The sequence below is a fragment of the Alosa sapidissima genome, chromosome 8 (genome assembly GCF_018492685.1).
Source record: "Alosa sapidissima isolate fAloSap1 chromosome 8, fAloSap1.pri, whole genome shotgun sequence".
NCBI lineage: Eukaryota > Metazoa > Chordata > Actinopteri > Clupeiformes > Clupeidae > Alosa > Alosa sapidissima.
Window position 1 is genome coordinate 5,435,221 of NC_055964.1, and position 13,464 is coordinate 5,448,684.

Genomic DNA, 13,464 nt, shown 5'->3' on the forward strand with positions numbered 1-13,464 from the left:
GTGTCCATTTTGACGTCTTTTCTCGCACAACCACTTCCCTGCGATGGGTCTGTCCATTGCCACTTCAAATAAAAGCCTATGTCAGAAGTGGGATTCGAACCCACGCCTCCATTCGGAGACCAGAAATCCCTTGCCTGGGGAAGGCACTTCGCCTTGAGTCTGGCGCCTTAGACCGCTCGGCCATCCTGACTGGCAGAGCTAAAGTGAGACGAGCTGCTCGAAGCTTGTGTTTTTTGCGGAGGAGACTGAGGAGACACATTTTCAGCAGTCCTTTCATTTTCAGTTGAAGCATTTGCTTTCAGGTCACGGAGTGACCAGTTTACCAGGCTGTCACAAAAACGGCGAAACAGTTAGGCAAACGCATTTGCGCACGCCAGCTTGCGTGCATGTTTGAGGGGGCACCAGGATTTGAACCTGGGACCTCTTGATCTGCAGTCAAATGCTCTACCACTGAGCTATACCCCCTGCACAGCGAGGTGGACCAGACTGTTGCTCATTTTGTATCACACTGCGGCTGAAACGCCATCAACACTGCTGAACTCAAGCATTTCTTTTACCTGTCTGACTGTCTTCACTCTCTGGAGTGGCAAAGGCACCGCTCTCAACTGAATGCAATTAAACCTTGTGCCAAAATTTTGGGTGGTAGCAAAAATAGTCAGGTCTGTAGTAAAAGAGCAGATTTCATTGTGTTCCGTTGAGTAAAATCAGCTAATCTTCCATGGAGGACTTGGTGTTGGAAAATAGCCAGTCAGCCTCACCGGTGTCCATTTTGACGTCTTTTCTCGCACAACCACTTCCCTGCGATGGGTCTGTCCATTGCCACTTCAAATAAAAGCCTATGTCAGAAGTGGGATTCGAACCCACGCCTCCATTCGGAGACCAGAAATCCCTTGCCTGAGAAAGGCACTTCGCCTTGAGTCTGGCGCCTTAGACCGCTCGGCCATCCTGACTGGCAGAGCTAAAGTGAGACGAGCTGCTCGAAGCTTGTGTTTTTTGCGGAAAAGACTGAGGAGACACATTTTCAGCAGTCCTTTCATTTTCAGTTGAAGCATTTGCTTTCAGGTCACGGAGTGACCAGTTTACCAGGCTGTCACAAAAACGGCAAAACAGTTGGGCAAACGCATTTGCGCAGGCCAGTTTGTGTGCATGTTTGAGGGGGCACCAGGATTTGAACCTGGGACCTCTTGATCTGCAGTCAAATGCTCTACCACTGAGCTATACCCCCTGCACAGCGAGGTGGACCAGACTGTTGCTTTTTTTGTATCACACTGCGGCTGAAACGCCCTCAACACTGCTGAACTCAAGCATTTCTTTTACCTGTCTGACTGTCTTCACTCTCTGGAGTGGCAAAGGCACCGCTCTCAACTGAATGCAATTTAACCTTGTGCCAGAATTTTGGGTGGTAGCATAAATAGTCAGGTCAGTAGTAAAAGAGCAGATTTCATTGTGTTCCGTTGAGTAAAATCAGCTAATCTTCCATGGAGGACTTGGTGTTGGGGTCCAGTCAGCCTCACCGGTGTCCATTTTGACGTCTTTTCTCGCACAACCACTTCCCTGCGATGGGTCTGTCCATTGCCACTTCAAATAAAAGCCTATGTCAGAAGTGGGATTCGAACCCACGCCTCCATTCGGAGACCAGAAATCCCTTGCCTGGGGAAGGCACTTCGCCTTGAGTCTGGCGCCTTAGACCGCTCGGCCATCCTGACTGGCAGAGCAAAAGTGAGACGAGCTGCTCGAAGCTTGTGTTTTTTGCGGAGGAGACTGAGGAGACACATTTTCAGCAGTCCTTTCATTTTCAGTTGAAGCATTTGCTTTCAGGTCACGGAGTGACCAGTTTACCAGGCTGACACAAAAACGGCAAACGCATTTGCGCACGCCAGCTTGCGTGCATGTTTGAGGGGGCACCAGGATTTGAACCTGGGACCTCTTGATCTGCAGTCAAATGCTCTACCACTGAGCTATACCCCCTGCACAGCGAGGTGGACCAGACTGTTGCTTATTTTGTATCACACTGCGGCTGAAACGCCCTCAACACTGCTGAACTCAAGCATTTCTTTTACCTGTCTGACTGTCTTCACTCTCTGGAGTGGCAAAGGCACCGCTCTCAACTGAATGCAATTAAACCTTGTGCCAAAATTTTGGGTGGTTGCAAAAATAGTCAGGTCTGTAGTAAAAGAGCAGATTTCATTGTGTTCCGTTGAGTAAAATCAGCTAATCTTCCATGGAGGACTTGGTGTTGGAAAATAGCCAGTCAGCCTCACCGGTGTCCATTTTGACGTCTTTTCTCGCACAACCACTTCCCTGCGATGGGTCTGTCCATTGCCACTTCAAATAAAAGCCTATGTCAGAAGTGGGATTCGAACCCACGCCTCCATTCGGAGACCAGAAATCCCTTGCCTGAGGAAGGCACTTCGCCTTAAGTCTGGCGCCTTAGACCGCTCGGCCATCCTGACTGGCAGAGCTAAAGTGAGACGAGCTGCTCGAAGCTTGTGTTTTTTGCGGAAAAGACTGAGGAGACACATTTTCAGCAGTCCTTTCATTTTCAGTTGAAGCATTTGCTTTCAGGTCACGGAGTGACCAGTTTACCAGGCTGACACAAAAACGGCAAACGCATTTGCGCACGCCAGCTTGCGTGCATGTTTGAGGGGGCACCAGGATTTGAACCTGGGACCTCTTGATCTGCAGTCAAATGCTCTACCACTGAGCTATACCCCCTGCACAGCGAGGTGGACCAGACTGTTGCTTATTTTGTATCACACTGCGGCTGAAACACCCTCAACACTGCTGAACTCAAGCATTTCTTTTACCTTACCTGTCTGACTGTCTTCACTCTCTGGAGTGGCAAAGGCAACGCTCTCAACTGAATGCAATTACACCTTGTGCCAGAATTTTGGGTGGTAGCAAAAATAGTCAGGTCTGTAGTAAAAGAGCAGATTTCATTGTGTTCCGTTGAGTAAAATCAGCTAATCTTCCATGGAGGACTTGGTGTTGGAAAATAGCCAGTCAGCCTCACCGGTGTCCATTTTGACGTCTTTTCTCGCATAACCACTTCCCTGCGATGAGTCTGTCCATTGCCACTTCAAATAAAAGCCTATGTCAGAAGTGGGATTCGAACCCACGCCTCCATTCGGAGACCAGAAATCCCTTGCTCTGAGGAAGGCACGTCGCCTTGAGTCTGGCGCCTTAGACCGCTCGGCCATCCTGTCTGGCAGAGCTAAAGTGAGACGAGCTGCTCGAAGCTTGTGTTTTTTGCGGAGGAGACTGAGGAGACACATTTTCAGCAGTCCTTTCATTTTCAGTTGAAGCATTTGCTTTCAGGTCACGGAGTGACCAGTTTACCAGGCTGTCACAAAATCGGCAAAACAGTTAGGCAAACGCATTTGCGCAGGCCAGTTTGCGTGCATGTTTGAGGGGGCACCAGGATTTGAACCTGGGACCTCTTGATCTGCAGTCAAATGCTCTACCACTGAGCTATACCCCCTGCGCAGCGAGGTGGACCAGACTGTTGCTTATTTTGTATCACACTGCGGCTGAAACGCCCTCAACACTGCTGAACTCAAGCATTTCTTTTACCTGTCTGACTGTCTTCACTCTCTGGAGTGGCAAAGGCACCGCTCTCAACTGAATGCAATTTAACCTTGTGCCAGAATTTTGGGTGGTAGCATAAATAGTCAGGTCAGTAGTAAAAGAGCAGATTTCATTGTGTTCCGTTGAGTAAAATCAGCTAATCTTCCATGGAGGACTTGGTGTTGGGGTCCAGTCAGCCTCACCGGTGTCCATTTTGACGTCTTTTCTCGCACAACCACTTCCCTGCGATGGGTCTGTCCATTGCCACTTCAAATAAAAGCCTATGTCAGAAGTGGGATTCGAACCCACGGCTCCATTCGGAGACCAGAAATCCCTTGCCTGAGGAAGGCACTTCGCCTTGAGTCTGGCGCCTTAGACCGCTCGGCCATCCTGACTGGCAGAGCTAAAGTGAGACGAGCTGCTCGAATCTTGTGTTTTTTGCGGAAAAGACTGAGGAGACACATTTTCAGCAGTCCTTTCATTTTCAGTTGAAGCATTTGCTTTCAGGTCACGGAGTGACCAGTTTACCAGGCTGACACAAAAACGGCAAAGGCATTTGCGCACGCCAGCTTGCGTGCATGTTTGAGGGGGCACCAGGATTTGAACCTGGGACCTCTTGATCTGCAGTCAAATGCTCTACCACTGAGCTATACCCCCTGCACAGGAAGGTGGACCAGACTGTTGCTTATTTTGTATCACACTGCGGCTGAAACGCCCTCAACACTGCTGAACTCAAGCATTTCTTTTACCTGTCTGACTGTCTTCACTCTCTGGAGTGGCAAAGGCACCGCTCTCAACTGAATGCAATTACACCTTGTGCCAGAATTTTGGGTGGTAGCAAAAATAGTCAGGTCTGTAGTAAAAGAGATTTCATTGTGTTCCGTTGAGTAAAATCAGCTAATCTTCCATGGAGGACTTGGTGTTGGAAAATAGCCAGTCAGCCTCACCGGTGTCCATTTTGACGTCTTTTCTCGCACAACCACTTCCCTGCGATGGGTCTGTCCATTGCCACTTCAAATAAAAGCCTATGTCAGAAGTGGGATTCGAACCCACGCCTCCATTCGGAGACCAGAAATCCCTTGCCTGAGGAAGGCACTTCGCCTTAAGTCTGGCGCCTTAGACCGCTCGGCCATCCTGACTGGCAGAGCTAAAGTGAGACGAGCTGCTCGAAGCTTGTGTTTTTTGCGGAAAAGACTGAGGAGACACATTTTCAGCAGTCCTTTCATTTTCAGTTGAAGCATTTGCTTTCAGGTCACGGAGTGACCAGTTTACCAGGCTGACACAAAAACGGCAAACGCATTTGCACACGCCAGCTTGCGTGCATGTTTGAGGGGGCACCAGGATTTGAACCTGGGACCTCTTGATCTGCAGTCAAATGCTCTACCACTGAGCTATACCCCCTGCACAGCGAGGTGGACCAGACTGTTGCTTATTTTGTATCACACTGCGGCTGAAACACCCTCAACACTGCTGAACTCAAGCATTTCTTTTACCTTACCTGTCTGACTGTCTTCACTCTCTGGAGTGGCAAAGGCAACGCTCTCAACTGAATGCAATTACACCTTGTGCCAAAATTTTGGGTGGTAGCAAAAATAGTCAGGTCTGTAGTAAAAGAGCAGATTTCATTGTGTTCCGTTGAGTAAAATCAGCTAATCTTCCATGGAGGACTTGGTGTTGGAAAATAGCCAGTCAGCCTCACCGGTGTCCATTTTGACGTCTTTTCTCGCACAACCACTTCCCTGCGATGGGTCTGTCCATTGCCACTTCAAATAAAAGCCTATGTCAGAAGTGGGATTCAAACCCACGCCTCCATTCGGAGACCAGAAATCCCTTGCCTGAGGAAGCCACTTCGCCTTGAGTCTGGCGCCTTAGACCGCTCGGCCATCCTGACTGGCAGAGCTAAAGTGAGACGAGCTGCTCGAAGCTTGTGTTTTTTGCGGAAAAGACTGAGGAGACACATTTTCAGCAGTCCTTTCATTTTCAGTTGAAGCATTTGCTTTCAGGTCACGGAGTGACCAGTTTACCAGGCTGACACAAAAACGGCAAACGCATTTGCGCAGGCCAGTTTGCGTGCATGTTTGAGGGGGCACCAGGATTTGAACCTGGGACCTCTTGATCTGCAGTCAAATGCTCTACCACTGAGCTATACCCCCTGCACAGCGAGGTGGACCAGACTGTTGCTTATTTTGTATCACACTGCGGCTGAAACGCCCTCAACACTGCTGAACTCAAGCATTTCTTTTACCTGTCTGACTGTCTTCACTCTCTGGAGTGGCAAAGGCAACGCTCTCAACTGAATGCAATTAAACCTTGTGCCAAAATTTTGGGTGGTAGCAAAAATAGTCAGGTCTGTAGTAAAAGTGCAGATTTCATTGTGTTCCGTTGAGTAAAATCAGCTAATCTTCCATGGAGGACTTGGTGTTGGAAAATAGCCAGTCAGCCTCACCGGTGTCCATTTTGACGTCTTTTCTCGCACAACCACTTCCCTGCGATGGGTCTGTCCATTGCCACTTCAAATAAAAGCCTATGTCAGAAGTGGGATTCGAACCCACGCCTCCATTCGGAGACCAGAAATCCCTTGCCTGAGAAAGGCACTTCGCCTTGAGTCTGGCGCCTTAGACCGCTCGGCCATCCTGACTGGCAGAGCTAAAGTGAGACGAGCTGCTCGAAGCTTGTGTTTTTTGCGGAAAAGACTGAGGAGACACATTTTCAGCAGTCCTTTCATTTTCAGTTGAAGCATTTGCTTTCAGGTCACGGAGTGACCAGTTTACCAGGCTGACACAAAAACGGCAAACGCATTTGCGCACGCCAGCTTGCGTGCATGTTTGAGAGGGCACCAGGATTTGAACCTGGGACCTCTTGATCTGCAGTCAAATGCTCTACCACTGAGCTATACCCCCTGCACAGCGAGGTGGACCAGACTGTTGCTTATTTTGTATCACACTGCGGCTGAAACGCCCTCAACACTGCTGAACTCAAGCATTTCTTTTAGCTGTCTGACTGTCTTCACTCTCTGGAGTGGCAAAGGCACCGCTCTCAACTGAATGCAATTTAACCTTGTGCCAGAATTTTGGGTGGTAGCAAAAATAGTCAGGTCAGTAGTAAAAGAGCAGATTTCATTGTGTTCCGTTGAGTAAAATCAGCTAATCTTCCATGGAGGACTTGGTGTTGTGGTCCAGTCAGCCTCACCGGTGTCCATTTTGACGTCTTTTCTCGCACAACCACTTCCCTGCGATGGGTCTGTCCATTGCCACTTCAAATAAAAGCCTATGTCAGAAGTGGGATTCGAACCCACGCCTCCATTCGGAGACCAGAAATGCCTTGCCTGAGGAAGGCACGTCGCCTTGAGTCTGGCGCCTTAGACCGCTCGGCCATCCTGACTGGCAGAGCTAAAGGGAGACGAGCTGCTCGAAGCTTGTGTTTTTTGCGGAAAAGACTGAGGAGACACATTTTCAGCAGTCCTTTCATTTTCAGTTGAAGCATTTGCTTTCAGGTCACGGAGTGACCAGTTTACCAGGCTGACACAAAAACGGCAAACGCATTTGCGCACGCCAGCTTGCGTGCATGTTTGAGGGGGCACCAGGATTTGAACCTGGGACCTCTTGATCTGCAGTCAAATGCTCTACCACTGAGCTATACCCCCTGCACAGCGAGGTGGACCAGACTGTTGCTTATTTTGTATCACACTGCGGCTGAAACACCCTCAACACTGCTGAACTCAAGCATTTCTTTTACCTTACCTGTCTGACTGTCTTCACTCTCTGGAGTGGCAAAGGCAACGCTCTCAACTGAATGCAATTACACCTTGTGCCAGAATTTTGGGTGGTAGCAAAAATAGTCAGGTCTGTAGTAAAAGAGCAGATTTCATTGTGTTCCGTTGAGTAAAATCAGCTAATCTTCCATGGAGGACTTGGTGTTGGAAAATAGCCAGTCAGCCTCACCGGTGTCCATTTTGACGTCTTTTCTCGCATAACCACTTCCCTGCGATGGGTCTGTCCATTGCCACTTCAAATAAAAGCCTATGATAGAAGTGGGATTCGAACCCACGCCTCCATTCGGAGACCAGAAATCCCTTGCTCTGAGGAAGGCACGTCGCCTTGAGTCTGGCGCCTTAGACCGCTCGGCCATCCTGACTGGCAGAGCTAAAGTGAGACGAGCTGCTCGAAGCTTGTGTTTTTTGCGGAGGAGACTGAGGAGACACATTTTCAGCAGTCCTTTCATTTTCAGTTGAAGCATTTGCTTTCAGGTCACGGAGTGACCAGTTTACCAGGCTGTCACAAAATCGGCAAAACAGTTAGGCAAACGCATTTGCGCAGGCCAGTTTGCGTGCATGTTTGAGGGGGCACCAGGATTTGAACCTGGGACCTCTTGATCTGCAGTCAAATGCTCTACCACTGAGCTATACCCCCTGCACAGCGAGGTGGACCAGACTGTTGCTTATTTTGTATCACACTGCGGCTGAAACGCCCTCAACACTGCTGAACTCAAGCATTTCTTTTACCTGTCTGACTGTCTTCACTCTCTGGAGTGGCAAAGGCACCGCTCTCAACTGAATGCAATTTAACCTTGTGCCAGAATTTTGGGTGGTAGCATAAATAGTCAGGTCAGTAGTAAAAGAGCAGATTTCATTGTGTTCCGTTGAGTAAAATCAGCTAATCTTCCATGGAGGACTTGGTGTTGGGGTCCAGTCAGCCTCACCGGTGTCCATTTTGACGTCTTTTCTCGCACAACCACTTCCCTGCGATGGGTCTGTCCATTGCCACTTCAAATAAAAGCCTATGTCAGAAGTGGGATTCGAACCCACGGCTCCATTCGGAGACCAGAAATCCCTTGCCTGAGGAAGGCACTTCGCCTTGAGTCTGGCGCCTTAGACCGCTCGGCCATCCTGACTGGCAGAGCTAAAGTGAGACGAGCTGCTCGAATCTTGTGTTTTTTGCGGAAAAGACTGAGGAGACACATTTTCAGCAGTCCTTTCATTTTCAGTTGAAGCATTTGCTTTCAGGTCACGGAGTGACCAGTTTACCAGGCTGACACAAAAACGGCAAAGGCATTTGCGCACGCCAGCTTGCGTGCATGTTTGAGGGGGCACCAGGATTTGAACCTGGGACCTCTTGATCTGCAGTCAAATGCTCTACCACTGAGCTATACCCCCTGCACAGGAAGGTGGACCAGACTGTTGCTTATTTTGTATCACACTGCGGCTGAAACGCCCTCAACACTGCTGAACTCAAGCATTTCTTTTACCTGTCTGACTGTCTTCACTCTCTGGAGTGGCAAAGGCACCGCTCTCAACTGAATGCAATTACACCTTGTGCCAGAATTTTGGGTGGTAGCAAAAATAGTCAGGTCTGTAGTAAAAGAGATTTCATTGTGTTCCGTTGAGTAAAATCAGCTAATCTTCCATGGAGGACTTGGTGTTGGAAAATAGCCAGTCAGCCTCACCGGTGTCCATTTTGACGTCTTTTCTCGCACAACCACTTCCCTGCGATGGGTCTGTCCATTGCCACTTCAAATAAAAGCCTATGTCAGAAGTGGGATTCGAACCCACGCCTCCATTCGGAGACCAGAAATCCCTTGCCTGAGGAAGGCACTTCGCCTTAAGTCTGGCGCCTTAGACCGCTCGGCCATCCTGACTGGCAGAGCTAAAGTGAGACGAGCTGCTCGAAGCTTGTGTTTTTTGCGGAAAAGACTGAGGAGACACATTTTCAGCAGTCCTTTCATTTTCAGTTGAAGCATTTGCTTTCAGGTCACGGAGTGACCAGTTTACCAGGCTGACACAAAAACGGCAAACGCATTTGCACACGCCAGCTTGCGTGCATGTTTGAGGGGGCACCAGGATTTGAACCTGGGACCTCTTGATCTGCAGTCAAATGCTCTACCACTGAGCTATACCCCCTGCACAGCGAGGTGGACCAGACTGTTGCTTATTTTGTATCACACTGCGGCTGAAACACCCTCAACACTGCTGAACTCAAGCATTTCTTTTACCTTACCTGTCTGACTGTCTTCACTTTCTGGAGTGGCAAAGGCAACGCTCTCAACTGAATGCAATTACACCTTGTGCCAGAATTTTGGGTGGTAGCAAAAATAGTCAGGTCTGTAGTAAAAGAGCAGATTTCATTGTGTTCCGTTGAGTAAAATCAGCTAATCTTCCATGGAGGACTTGGTGTTGGAAAATAGCCAGTCAGCCTCACCGGTGTCCATTTTGACGTCTTTTCTCGCATAACCACTTCCCTGCGATGGGTCTGTCCATTGCCACTTCAAATAAAAGCCTATGTCAGAAGTGGGATTCGAACCCACGCCTCCATTCGGAGACCAGAAATCCCTTGCTCTGAGGAAGGCACGTCGCCTTGAGTCTGGCGCCTTAGACCGCTCGGCCATCCTGTCTGGCAGAGCTAAAGTGAGACGAGCTGCTCGAAGCTTGTGTTTTTTGCGGAGGAGACTGAGGAGACACATTTTCAGCAGTCCTTTCATTTTCAGTTGAAGCATTTGCTTTCAGGTCACGGAGTGACCAGTTTACCAGGCTGTCACAAAATCGGCAAAACAGTTAGGCAAACGCATTTGCGCAGGCCAGTTTGCGTGCATGTTTGAGGGGGCACCAGGATTTGAACCTGGGACCTCTTGATCTGCAGTCAAATGCTCTACCACTGAGCTATACCCCCTGCGCAGCGAGGTGGACCAGACTGTTGCTTATTTTGTATCACACTGCGGCTGAAACGCCCTCAACACTGCTGAACTCAAGCATTTCTTTTACCTGTCTGACTGTCTTCACTCTCTGGAGTGGCAAAGGCACCGCTCTCAACTGAATGCAATTTAACCTTGTGCCAGAATTTTGGGTGGTAGCATAAATAGTCAGGTCAGTAGTAAAAGAGCAGATTTCATTGTGTTCCGTTGAGTAAAATCAGCTAATCTTCCATGGAGGACTTGGTGTTGGGGTCCAGTCAGCCTCACCGGTGTCCATTTTGACGTCTTTTCTCGCACAACCACTTCCCTGCGATGGGTCTGTCCATTGCCACTTCAAATAAAAGCCTATGTCAGAAGTGGGATTCGAACCCACGGCTCCATTCGGAGACCAGAAATCCCTTGCCTGAGGAAGGCACTTCGCCTTGAGTCTGGCGCCTTAGACCGCTCGGCCATCCTGACTGGCAGAGCTAAAGTGAGACGAGCTGCTCGAATCTTGTGTTTTTTGCGGAAAAGACTGAGGAGACACATTTTCAGCAGTCCTTTCATTTTCAGTTGAAGCATTTGCTTTCAGGTCACGGAGTGACCAGTTTACCAGGCTGACACAAAAACGGCAAAGGCATTTGCGCACGCCAGCTTGCGTGCATGTTTGAGGGGGCACCAGGATTTGAACCTGGGACCTCTTGATCTGCAGTCAAATGCTCTACCACTGAGCTATACCCCCTGCACAGGAAGGTGGACCAGACTGTTGCTTATTTTGTATCACACTGCGGCTGAAACGCCCTCAACACTGCTGAACTCAAGCATTTCTTTTACCTGTCTGACTGTCTTCACTCTCTGGAGTGGCAAAGGCACCGCTCTCAACTGAATGCAATTACACCTTGTGCCAGAATTTTGGGTGGTAGCAAAAATAGTCAGGTCTGTAGTAAAAGAGATTTCATTGTGTTCCGTTGAGTAAAATCAGCTAATCTTCCATGGAGGACTTGGTGTTGGAAAATAGCCAGTCAGCCTCACCGGTGTCCATTTTGACGTCTTTTCTCGCACAACCACTTCCCTGCGATGGGTCTGTCCATTGCCACTTCAAATAAAAGCCTATGTCAGAAGTGGGATTCGAACCCACGCCTCCATTCGGAGACCAGAAATCCCTTGCCTGAGGAAGGCACTTCGCCTTAAGTCTGGCGCCTTAGACCGCTCGGCCATCCTGACTGGCAGAGCTAAAGTGAGACGAGCTGCTCGAAGCTTGTGTTTTTTGCGGAAAAGACTGAGGAGACACATTTTCAGCAGTCCTTTCATTTTCAGTTGAAGCATTTGCTTTCAGGTCACGGAGTGACCAGTTTACCAGGCTGACACAAAAACGGCAAACGCATTTGCGCACGCCAGCTTGCGTGCATGTTTGAGGGGGCACCAGGATTTGAACCTGGGACCTCTTGATCTGCAGTCAAATGCTCTACCACTGAGCTATACCCCCTGCACAGCGAGGTGGACCAGACTGTTGCTTATTTTGTATCACACTGCGGCTGAAACACCCTCAACACTGCTGAACTCAAGCATTTCTTTTACCTTACCTGTCTGACTGTCTTCACTCTCTGGAGTGGCAAAGGCAACGCTCTCAACTGAATGCAATTACACCTTGTGCCAGAATTTTGGGTGGTAGCAAAAATAGTCAGGTCTGTAGTAAAAGAGCAGATTTCATTGTGTTCCGTTGAGTAAAATCAGCTAATCTTCCATGGAGGACTTGGTGTTGGAAAATAGCCAGTCAGCCTCACCGGTGTCCATTTTGACGTCTTTTCTCGCATAACCACTTCCCTGCGATGAGTCTGTCCATTGCCACTTCAAATAAAAGCCTATGTCAGAAGTGGGATTCGAACCCACGCCTCCATTCGGAGACCAGAAATCCCTTGCTCTGAGGAAGGCACGTCGCCTTGAGTCTGGCGCCTTAGACCGCTCGGCCATCCTGTCTGGCAGAGCTAAAGTGAGACGAGCTGCTCGAAGCTTGTGTTTTTTGCGGAGGAGACTGAGGAGACACATTTTCAGCAGTCCTTTCATTTTCAGTTGAAGCATTTGCTTTCAGGTCACGGAGTGACCAGTTTACCAGGCTGTCACAAAATCGGCAAAACAGTTAGGCAAACGCATTTGCGCAGGCCAGTTTGCGTGCATGTTTGAGGGGGCACCAGGATTTGAACCTGGGACCTCTTGATCTGCAGTCAAATGCTCTACCACTGAGCTATACCCCCTGCGCAGCGAGGTGGACCAGACTGTTGCTTATTTTGTATCACACTGCGGCTGAAACGCCCTCAACACTGCTGAACTCAAGCATTTCTTTTACCTGTCTGACTGTCTTCACTCTCTGGAGTGGCAAAGGCACCGCTCTCAACTGAATGCAATTTAACCTTGTGCCAGAATTTTGGGTGGTAGCATAAATAGTCAGGTCAGTAGTAAAAGAGCAGATTTCATTGTGTTCCGTTGAGTAAAATCAGCTAATCTTCCATGGAGGACTTGGTGTTGGGGTCCAGTCAGCCTCACCGGTGTCCATTTTGACGTCTTTTCTCGCACAACCACTTCCCTGCGATGGGTCTGTCCATTGCCACTTCAAATAAAAGCCTATGTCAGAAGTGGGATTCGAACCCACGGCTCCATTCGGAGACCAGAAATCCCTTGCCTGAGGAAGGCACTTCGCCTTGAGTCTGGCGCCTTAGACCGCTCGGCCATCCTGACTGGCAGAGCTAAAGTGAGACGAGCTGCTCGAATCTTGTGTTTTTTGCGGAAAAGACTGAGGAGACACATTTTCAGCAGTCCTTTCATTTTCAGTTGAAGCATTTGCTTTCAGGTCACGGAGTGACCAGTTTACCAGGCTGACACAAAAACGGCAAAGGCATTTGCGCACGCCAGCTTGCGTGCATGTTTGAGGGGGCACCAGGATTTGAACCTGGGACCTCTTGATCTGCAGTCAAATGCTCTACCACTGAGCTATACCCCCTGCACAGGAAGGTGGACCAGACTGTTGCTTATTTTGTATCACACTGCGGCTGAAACGCCCTCAACACTGCTGAACTCAAGCATTTCTTTTACCTGTCTGACTGTCTTCACTCTCTGGAGTGGCAAAGGCACCGCTCTCAACTGAATGCAATTACACCTTGTGCCAGAATTTTGGGTGGTAGCAAAAATAGTCAGGTCTGTAGTAAAAGAGATTTCATTGTGTTCCGTTGAGTAAAATCA

General features: G+C 49.0%; 9 non-coding genes across 9 annotated transcripts; all 9 read right to left on the bottom strand.

The window, feature by feature from the left end:
* Positions 1-79: 79 nt before the first annotated feature.
* trnal-caa lies at positions 80-190 on the bottom strand. Its single transcript has 2 exons — positions 153-190; positions 80-125 (listed from the first exon to the last, which is right to left on the bottom strand). It is a non-coding gene; the product is annotated as a tRNA-Leu (tRNA).
* A 649-nt stretch (positions 191-839) lies between these two features.
* Positions 840-950, bottom strand: trnal-caa. Its single transcript has 2 exons — positions 913-950; positions 840-885 (listed from the first exon to the last, which is right to left on the bottom strand). It is a non-coding gene; the product is annotated as a tRNA-Leu (tRNA).
* A 645-nt stretch (positions 951-1,595) lies between these two features.
* Positions 1,596-1,706, bottom strand: trnal-caa. The gene is made up of 2 exons: positions 1,669-1,706; positions 1,596-1,641 (listed from the first exon to the last, which is right to left on the bottom strand). It is a non-coding gene; the product is annotated as a tRNA-Leu (tRNA).
* Positions 1,707-2,342: 636 nt separating this feature from the next.
* Positions 2,343-2,453, bottom strand: trnal-uaa. Its single transcript has 2 exons — positions 2,416-2,453; positions 2,343-2,388 (listed from the first exon to the last, which is right to left on the bottom strand). It is a non-coding gene; the product is annotated as a tRNA-Leu (tRNA).
* Positions 2,454-4,595: 2,142 nt separating this feature from the next.
* trnal-uaa lies at positions 4,596-4,706 on the bottom strand. Its single transcript has 2 exons — positions 4,669-4,706; positions 4,596-4,641 (listed from the first exon to the last, which is right to left on the bottom strand). It is a non-coding gene; the product is annotated as a tRNA-Leu (tRNA).
* A 1,388-nt stretch (positions 4,707-6,094) lies between these two features.
* On the bottom strand, positions 6,095-6,205 carry trnal-caa. Its single transcript has 2 exons — positions 6,168-6,205; positions 6,095-6,140 (listed from the first exon to the last, which is right to left on the bottom strand). It is a non-coding gene; the product is annotated as a tRNA-Leu (tRNA).
* A 632-nt stretch (positions 6,206-6,837) lies between these two features.
* On the bottom strand, positions 6,838-6,948 carry trnal-caa. The gene is made up of 2 exons: positions 6,911-6,948; positions 6,838-6,883 (listed from the first exon to the last, which is right to left on the bottom strand). It is a non-coding gene; the product is annotated as a tRNA-Leu (tRNA).
* Positions 6,949-9,090: 2,142 nt separating this feature from the next.
* On the bottom strand, positions 9,091-9,201 carry trnal-uaa. The gene is made up of 2 exons: positions 9,164-9,201; positions 9,091-9,136 (listed from the first exon to the last, which is right to left on the bottom strand). It is a non-coding gene; the product is annotated as a tRNA-Leu (tRNA).
* A 2,142-nt stretch (positions 9,202-11,343) lies between these two features.
* Positions 11,344-11,454, bottom strand: trnal-uaa. The gene is made up of 2 exons: positions 11,417-11,454; positions 11,344-11,389 (listed from the first exon to the last, which is right to left on the bottom strand). It is a non-coding gene; the product is annotated as a tRNA-Leu (tRNA).
* Between the last annotated feature and the right edge of the window lie 2,010 nt (positions 11,455-13,464).